The 9,711-nt window shown below is 36.5% G+C and overlaps 1 pseudogene; it reads left to right on the top strand.

Moving 5' to 3' along the window:
* Positions 1-13: 13 nt before the first annotated feature.
* The window catches only part of LOC132039511 (purine permease 3-like), a 14,853-nt pseudogene continuing 5,155 nt past the window's right edge, over positions 14-9,711 (top strand).

Here is a 9,711-nt window from a genome sequence, read left to right as displayed (position 1 = left end):
ATCCTCCAAAAAAATGGAAACTCAAGTAAGCTCAAGAATGAAGAAATTTCTTCTAGTTATAAATTGTATAATTCTAGCAATAGGAATTGTGGTGGCCCTTTGATCGCCTTTACTTCATCAAAGAGGCAAAAAGAATATGGCTATCAAGCGGGCTAGAAACAGCTGGTTGGCCAATTATTTCATCCCTTTAGCCATCTCCTATTTCAACCGTTGCAAATCCCAAGACAAAATGTTAGCAACAGACGACAATAACAATAACAATAATATAAAGATGGTTCTAATGACTCCTAGGATTCTTATAGCTTCGATCTGGATCGGAGTCCTAACCGGATTCGACAACTATCTTTATGCTTACGGCATGACTAAATTACCTGTCTCCACGTCAGCACTTCTTATCGCTTCTCAACTTGCCTTCACTGCGGGCTTTGCTTCCTCTTTGTGAAGCAAAAGTTTACGGTCTACTCCATCAACCCATTTTTCTATTGACACTTGGCGCGGTGGTATTGACCCTCCACGCGAACGGTGACAGGCTGAAAGGGAAGCAAAGAGGGGGATTATGCTCTAGGAGTTTATCTTGACACTTGGAGCTGCAGCTTTGTATGCGCTTATTTTACCTTTGTTTGAGTTGTTGTACAAAAATAAAGCTAAGTGATATTCGCCATAAATTGCATATATTTAGCTATTATTGCCTCACATTTACCGTCTTTTTAATTGTTTTTTGAGATATAAATTATATTACTTGGTACTTAATATTATATTTTTGTAGAAGTAGAACGATGCAAAGATGAAGGGGTGTGTAGACAAAATTGAATAAAACAGGAAAAGAAAAGAAAAAAAAAAGAAATAAAGAGGGGATACAAGGAGGGGACACTCCTTTGAAGTTGTCCCCCCAAGACTACAAAACAAAAGAACAAGAAAAGAAGAGTGAAATTGGAGTTGAGAAACAGAAGGATAAACGTTACCAGGCAGCAGGCGTTCAGTGCGCGTCCCCGCCTTTGCCATAGCGCAAGAATCGGTCTCGATTCTGCTAGACCGTGGCCACCGCCCGAGCAAGGGTGTGACACGCTCCCGCTTTTTTCTGGCCCGAGTTTGAATTTGGTTTAAAAGTCTTGGGGAGTTTTTGCATCCTATAAATATATATTCCACACAAGCTTTTACATAACTTTGGATGACTTGAAACCCTTAGTTCATAACTTTGGACTTAGAGAGAGCTTGAGCCGCGTGAAAGGTAGGCCCGTGAATTCTGACAGTATTTTTATCTTCCATTACTTATTTTGATATTTTTATTCGGATGATTTGTTGTTTTTCCTCATTGTCTATGTGGAGCTAAACTTTAAGTTCTAGGGCTACATACACCTGACATTTAAAGTTGACGTTTGGTCATCATTTTTATCTATTAGATTTTCATCTTTTGGGTTGCTTATTTATTCTTGTGCTTAATTGTTTGATTACTTGATCACTAATTGAACACTATCTCGCGTAAAGTAATTGAAACAGTAGCGAATTCAGCTGACGTAATAAGAATAAATAGAGTTTGTTCGATTTAATCGTTTCGCCATCGAGGATAGAGATATACCCTTTAGCCCTACTTAGTTGAATACGGAGAAATAAATGCGTTTTGTTACCTCGACGACCATAGAGATATAGGCGTTATAGTAATCTACGAGCTTGTGAGTAGTTCGAGAGAATATCGTAAAGTTACAATTAACCCGTCAACTAGTAACCCGTAGGTAGAACGATTTGAAAACTGTTGATTGTTAGTGGTCATAGCCACAGATCTATCTCTTCTCCGATAAAAATTTGCTCTTTCATGGTTAGTTCATTATTTGTTTTCTTTTATTTTTAATTAGTTTACAAATATAATTTGGATTTTGTTTCTTGTTTAGATAATTAGCATTAGTTTAATTTGATAAATAGTTAATTATAAGTCTCTGCGGGGATCGATATCTGGACTTAAAAATCCTATATTACTTGTACGACCGCGTATACTTGCGTGTGCGTTAGGGAGCAACAAGTTTTTTTAAGCGCCATGTTTAGAGGACTTAGAAATTAATTGTTTATCTAGATTAGACTTTTCTTTTTGTCTATTCAATTTTTTGTTTAATATTCTCGTATTCTTCTTGACATGACATTTTTGAACGAAAATTTGTGAATGTTGGGTATTCATGTTTAATGATTTTTTGTGAACTTTGTGGAGGACCCTCACTTATGGGAAAATTGTTCTAAAATTTGGCGCATACGAGATGTGATGTGTGACCCTTCTAAATTCTATGGATCGAACTTTTGTAACCGGGGTGGTGGTCGATGGAAAGAGTGTCCTAAGTGTTGTTCTAGTCTACCGATTTTCACAAAGTGGATGTTGTGAGGATACTTGGCTATTAGTTGCTCACTTGGAGATTAGATGTATGGGGGGATTATCTTGATGAATTACAATTGACATGACATACTTCATGGAAGAAAGAACAAAGCTCGGACAAGAGATAGACGATTTGGCTCGGACATCTATGACTTGCGGGTTCAAATAAATAAAAGGTTGAGGTGTCGATGCCCAACCACCAATCACAGTGACACCGGCCAACTTGTGGAGCAAATAGAGGCATTCCAACCATTCGATCGGATCCTTGTTGAGGAAGTGTACAAAGCGAGGATGTCGAAAGCAGTCGCTTTTAGAGTCGCTTTGCCGGGTCCTCATTCTAAAACATTTTTCTACATTATGTTGGTTGGCGACATGAAAATCGAGCCCACGCCGGTGAAGATGTATAGATGAGGAACAAGAGCCTTACATCCGAAATTTGCCACACCAAAGAGACAAAATGACATTCCTCACTTAAGGGTCAAGAAGTGCAAGATGCGACACCTATTGCTTGGTTCTTTTATTTTCACACCGCCGCCCCGGGAGCGGAGCGAGAAAATTTGATGCAAAATTAGGGCGCAATTCATATCCTCGAAGTGAGGGAAAAGTGGTGAAGTTGATTCACGTCGTGCTACGACGTTAACTAGGCGCTTATTGGGAGGCAACCCAATGGTAATAATTATAGATTTTTATTTTTATGGTGTCCGTTTGTTTTGTTTTTGGTTTTATGATTAGGGGAAGTCTAAGTACCCAAATTTGAAAGCCGAGGAGCATGTTTGAGCTTAAGTGTGGGGTCGTGGCCGACCACTTAATGATGTGAGAGCATCTTTTCGCTAGCTAGGCCACTAGAGGACCCAGGGAGTATTTCTTGCTTTACTAGTTTTTAATTTTTCCATCTATATGCACCGAGGGCATTGCATGATTTTAAGTGTGGGGTGAGAAATACATCCTGGTAAGGCGAATGATGATGATTTAATATCTTAGGATTTTTTTTTAATTATTATTATTATTATTAGTTTTGAGTCTTAGTGTCAAAAAAAAAAAAAAAAAAAAAAAAAAAAAAGAGGGAAAAATTTGAAAAAAGATTTTTAATTTTCTTTGATTTTCTTTAGTAACTTCTTAAGTCCCCTTATTAGTGGCATTCATCATCCACCGCTGGTTTCTTATGGCCTCGGTTCTTTCGAGGGGGCTCTTGAACCGGTAATTTTTTTTATTTTTAGGATTAGTTTTTTTTTTTTAGGAGTAGTGAAAGAGAGAGAAGAAAATACTTCGTGACTTGTTTGATACTAGCATATTTGGTCCTAGCAGGTAATACTTTCCTGTGAGTGTGAGTAATGAAAAAAAAAAAAAGATAGAAGACCTTTATCGAACGCATTCTGGTTCGACTCTATATATAGCTTATTCTTATTTTGTAGTTGCCGTGATCACTGTCGTCCCTAGAGCAGAACTGATTCATCTTGATTGAGACTTGTGCCATGTCGGTGGTGAGGATTTCTTGCATATATTTCATGTTTTGCATCTTAGTCTAGAACTTGCCTCGCGTGCTATTGAAGCGAATAAAAAGTGTTGCTCTATTTAGAAGATGATTATGAGCTTTTGGATATGTCGCAGGAATTTTAGCCTTTGCAGAAATTGTATCACTAGTTAGCCCTTTGACCACTGTAGCATAGACTGTGATATTAATTGTTAAATCTGGAGAAAAGGGATGATCAAGTGAAAATATGGTGACCAATGATAAGCTGCAAAGTAATGAAAAGGCCCTCTTAAAAAGAATGTGACATGAATGGAAAAAATAAATTTCTTTGAAAAAAATGATTGAAACGTTCTCGATATGATGAGAAATACTTGTGAAATAATTGATGAAGAGAGGGCTGAAAAATAAAGTGAAAAGATGAAATAATGGGTGATGAAGTCTAAAAGTGCAAAGTGCTTAGGGAAAGCGTAAGTCACTATTATATAGTTTTTCCTACCGTCCCTAGCCGACATTACAACCGTTAAAGTCACTATGTGATTCTATTCGAGCACACTTAATTAGTAGAGATGTACGTAATGGGCAAGCCTATGGTTCTTTGTGCATACATGTGAATTTTTGTGAGCGTGAGAGTTGTGCTTTGATGCTAAGTCCTTAATTTACATTCATTCCTTGATTTGAGTGTGTGGACTATTTTAACCAGAGAGTACTTGTTTCATGATAGATAGGTGATGTTATTAGATTCCTTTGACAGAGTAGGTGAGCGGGCTTAAATTTGATGAGTTAGAGTCCGTCTTTGATGTTAGGAGGTTGGAAGTTTGTTGTTTGTTTGTGGACTTGTATATCTTGCATGATGATCAGGAAGTGTATATTTGATGGTTTGAGTTGCTATAGGGCCTAAATGTCGGTATTAATCAAAGTGGTGGTAGTCCTAGGCTTGATTTATTGAGAGTAATTTCAGTGCTTACCCGAGGACGAGCAAGAGTTTAACTGTGGGGTGGTGATGTTCGGGCATAAATTGCATATATTTAGCTATTATTGCCTCACATTTTAGTACTTTTAATTGTCTTTTGAGTATCAATTATATTACTTGGTACTTAATATTATATTTTACTGTGTAGAAGTAAAACGGTGCGAAGATGAAGAGATTTGTGGAGCAAAATTGGATAAAACGGGAAAAGAAGAGGAAAAGAAAAGAAATAAAGAGGGAGACAAGGAGGGACACTCCTTTGAAGAAATTGTTCCCCAAGAGACTACAAAACAAAAGAACAAGAAAAGAAGAGTGAAATTGGAGTTGAGAAACAAAAGGATAAACGTTACCAGGCAGCAGGCGTTCAGTACGCGTCGCACGCCATAGCGCAAGAATCAGTCTCGATTCTCTGTATCCGTGTTGCACCCGCGTGCGGGTGTGACACGCCCCGCTTTTTTCTGTCCGAAAGAAGTTGGTTTCTAACCCAGGCCTTTTGGTACCCTATAAATATATATTCTACACGGTTTTTACATAACTTTGGATGACTTGAAACCCTTAGTTCATAACTTTGGACCTAGAGAGAGCTTGGAGCCGCTGTGGAGGCCGTAGTTACAGGGTTTTATCTTCTCTGTAATACTTATTTTGATATTTTTATTCGGATGATTTGTTGTTTTTCCTCCATGTCTATGTGGAGCTAAACTCTTAGTTCTAGGGCTTTGACACAATGAAAGTTGACGTTTGGTCATCGTTTATCTAATAGATTTCCATCTTTTGGGTTGTTATTTATTCTTGTGCTTAATTGTTTGATTATTTGATCACTAATTGAACACTATACGTGGTGCGTGAATTGAACTTGAGAAAGGGAATTCACGTACGTAATAAGAATAAATAGAGTTTGTTCGATTTAATCGTTTTTCGCTACGAGGATAGAGATATACCATTTAGCCCTACTTAGTTGAATACGGAGAAATAAATGCGTTCTTGTTACCTCTGACGACCATAGAGATATAGGCGTTATAGTAGCATCTACAGGCTTGTGAGTAGTTTGAGAGAATATCATAAAGTTACAATTAACCCGTCAACTAGTAACCCATAGGTAGAACGATTTGAAAATTCAACTGGATTGTTAGTGGTCATAGCCCTAGATCTATCTCTTCTCCGATAAAAATTTGCTCTTTCTTGGTTGAAGTTCTTTATTTGTTTTCTTTTATTTTTAATTAGTTTACAAATATAATTTGGATTTTATTTCTTGTTTAGATAATTAGCATTAGTTTAATTTGATAAATAGTTAATTATAAGTCTCTGTGGGATCGATATCTGGACTTAAAAATCCTATATTACTTGTACGACCGTGTATACTTGCGTGTGCGTTAGGGAGCAACACAAAGTATCACTTACACACTTGTATTGGAGACTCAGGCTGTGTATTGCCTTTTTGCTACTGTGGTTTGCACAATTGGGATGATAATAAACAAGGACTATCATGTTATCCTAAAGAAGAAGAAGGGGTGGGATTTAGATCAATCCAGGATATATGTAGCTCTTTTTAGCAAAGTTGTGGTGGAACTTCAGATCCAAGCAGTCACTACTTGGAGATTTACTGATGAAGAAGTATTGCAGATTGCAACATTCTGTAGCTAGGAAATGGACATCTGGCCAGTCTCATAATTGGAAAAGGATGCTGGCAAGCAAAGTCACATGTGAGAAACTTATTTAATGGCAGGTGGGATGTGGAAACATGTCCTTTTGGTGGGACAATTGGCTTGGTAGTGGTGCCTTAGCAGAAAGAGTTCAAGATGCTCCCAAAAATGCTAAACTGAAAGTTGTTGAATTCATTCTGAATGGAAAATGGGACATAGATAAATTAAATACCAAATTGCCAAGGAATTTGGTTAATCTGGTGAAGAAAGTGGAAAAAAAAGGGAGGACAAATGCATATGGATACCAACTCAAAATGGTAAGTTTATTTGCAAAACTGCATGGTGGAATATCAGAAAGAAGAGAAATGGTACAATTTCTGAAAGGAACATATGGCATAGAAAGTTGCCAGTTAAAGTTTCATTCTTCATGATGAAACTTTTAAAGGATAGACTCCCTACTGATAACAAGGTGAATAAAATTGGAATTCAAGGACCATCAATTTGTAGCTGCTGCTATAAGCCTAACTGTGGAGAGGATTTAGAGCATCTTTTTGCTCACAGTTCTATTGCATGTAGAACTTGGAAATATTTCCATGATTCGTTGGGGAACAACTATATGGAATTAAGGCTGAGGCAAAGCATAATGAAAAGGTGGTTATGAAGCCCAAAAACAAAGTTTATGCATTTATTTTGCAGGTCTTACCAAGGGTGATTTGTTGGGGCCTATGGAAAAGGAGATGCACCTGCAGGTTTGATGACTATAAGTCATCAATGACTCAACTTAGAGGTTAGATAATGGGCTTAATCTACTTGTTGAAGAGGTCTGAATTCCCTGAGGTTAAAATCCATAGTGGATGGACAATTTTCTGTGATCAGGTGGAGACGCTGAAGCAAATCATTGAAGTCAAGGTTATCAAATGGGTCAAACCAGTGGTACCAGCATGGAAACCTAATGTGGATGGTGTACAAAAGGAAATCCAGGAAGCTCAAGTGGGGGAGGAGTTCTTAGGGATCATAGAGGAGATATGAAGACGGCTTTTGCTGTAGTCTTTGGGGTAACCACAAGCAATATTTCTGAAGCTAAGGCACTATTGTTTGGAGTTAAATGGTGTTTTGATAATGGTATCAACCAGCTAATCATTGAATCAGATTCTATGGTTTCTATCAAGGGTGCTAGGAAAGAGTTTGAATGCTCATGGGATGTCGTGGATATTTTTGCTCAAATCTGGCAGATAGCGCAACAAGCAGATTATAAGTTTCAACATTGCTACAGGGCAGGGAATACACTAGCTGATTTCATGGCTAACAAAGGGGAGCAGATGAAGACCATACCATCTTCAATGATGCTTTTTCTCTACCAAAATGGAGTTATAGCATTACTGAAGAAGGACCAAGAAGCATGGCCAAACTTTCGTCAAAAACCGAAGGGTTGTTATAGTCTAGATAATGGTTGAATGCTTGTACAACTTTTGTAATATTTTCCATAAACTTCTGATCAAGAAGTGTTATCGAACAACTCTAAGTTTGGCAGTATCAATAAGAAAACCCATCTACGTTTCAGTCATGGAACTTAGAGGCCGATTGGAAAAAAAAAAAAAAAAAAAAAAAGGTCTGTCTCTTCCTCCCTCTTAACACATTCTTTGTTTTTTATAATCGTGGTGCCCAGGCTAGTATATACACCTCGACTAATCCATGAGGTACATGCATGCTACCTCCCACACCAACACAGATGGAATACTAGGTAACTACGTAAACAACCTTAAACAGACCGGACCTCTTAAAGTAATCATTTACCATATAGGTTATCTCACAATAGAAATTCTCATCATTTTAGTTTGTTGTGACTGAAGTTTTTTTCCCTTTCTGAAGGTTTTTGTGCTTGCTTTAAGTCATTGAAATCATCATTGGCAACTAAAGTAGGTGACGTTCGTGAAAATTTAAGGTTTATACGTTAGTTCGTTTATGACAGAATTATAAACTTGGTTATAGACCACTAGCAATATACTTCCCTTTTATCTTTCATTTTTTTGACATACCTATTAAAAATATTATTTTACAACATTAAGCAAAAGGAATATTTGACTAAATTATGCTATCTCTAGCTTCGCTAAATGAGTACTAAATCATATGTTATCTTAAGATAGTAACGGTGGAGAAAAATCCAACTGTCTTCTCAATTTTCTAAAATGACAAATATTTTGGATCGAATTGTTTTGACCAGAGTGACATGCATACAATTATCTCATACAGCCAAAGTTAAGGTGATGTTATCGTCACTTCTTATTGCGTTGCACTTTATCTATGTTCTCTTAATGATATAGTGTCCAGACCAACTTACATGCACGTTGACTATTTTACTTGTCACTTATTACCTTTCATTAGCACATGTATTAGATAACTCTCTCTAGGCACAGAATTAGGGGAGCAAAAGGGTTGTCAGTGCCCAAACCTTCTTTGCCGTAAAATTATATTAAATAAAGTTAAAATTAGTTTTTTGAGTATATATAGTAGATGCATTAATTCTCATGACTTCTTTGTATTGGTTACTTTTTTATATTTTGAATCTCGCCTTGGTGAAAATCTTGATTTGGCCCACTAACTCTGTCTACTACATATCGGCAAATAGAAAATATAAATGCCTAGCATGTTTTGTTTCTTTGGGGATTTGAATCTTGGTTCTCATTATTTTCATAACACTTTTGTAAATCACATCGTCGCCTACAATTTAGTCTATATAATTTTGTAGGGACTTAGTAGCTCAGTTAATGGTTATTACACATGACTTTTACGTTGTTGGTGAGGTTCAATCCCCACATTGTAATCCCTCCCCTTCCTCTACGCACTTATGTAATAAAAATATATTTTTTTTTTAAGAAAAAAAAGTCTATATAATTTTTGATGTGACATTATTAACTTTTAGCTTGTGCCTAAGTCTTTGTTTTTGTCATATACCTACAAGCAGATATTTTTATTCATTGACATCATCATATCAACTACCTATTTCAAATGCAAATTTGTCCTTTTAAAAAATATTAAGAATAATACCAAGAAAATTGATGATATCCAAGAGCTTGAGTCAGTGCCTTGAACTAGTAAGCCATTGTTATTCGCTAACAAATAAGGTGATCAATATATAAAAGTTAAGTAAAATTTACTTGGCATAGGTTCCATTATTACCTATTTATGGAACATAACTAAATTTTTCAATAATTATATTTAATAGCTAAAATATATCATATTTACTTCACATAGCTACCATGTTTTTTCCACTCATCCT

Source organism: Lycium ferocissimum, chromosome 12 (assembly GCF_029784015.1).
Source record: "Lycium ferocissimum isolate CSIRO_LF1 chromosome 12, AGI_CSIRO_Lferr_CH_V1, whole genome shotgun sequence".
NCBI lineage: Eukaryota > Viridiplantae > Streptophyta > Magnoliopsida > Solanales > Solanaceae > Lycium > Lycium ferocissimum.
The sequence above is the reverse complement of the archived record's forward strand: the minus strand, read 5'-3'. Positions and strand labels throughout refer to the sequence as shown.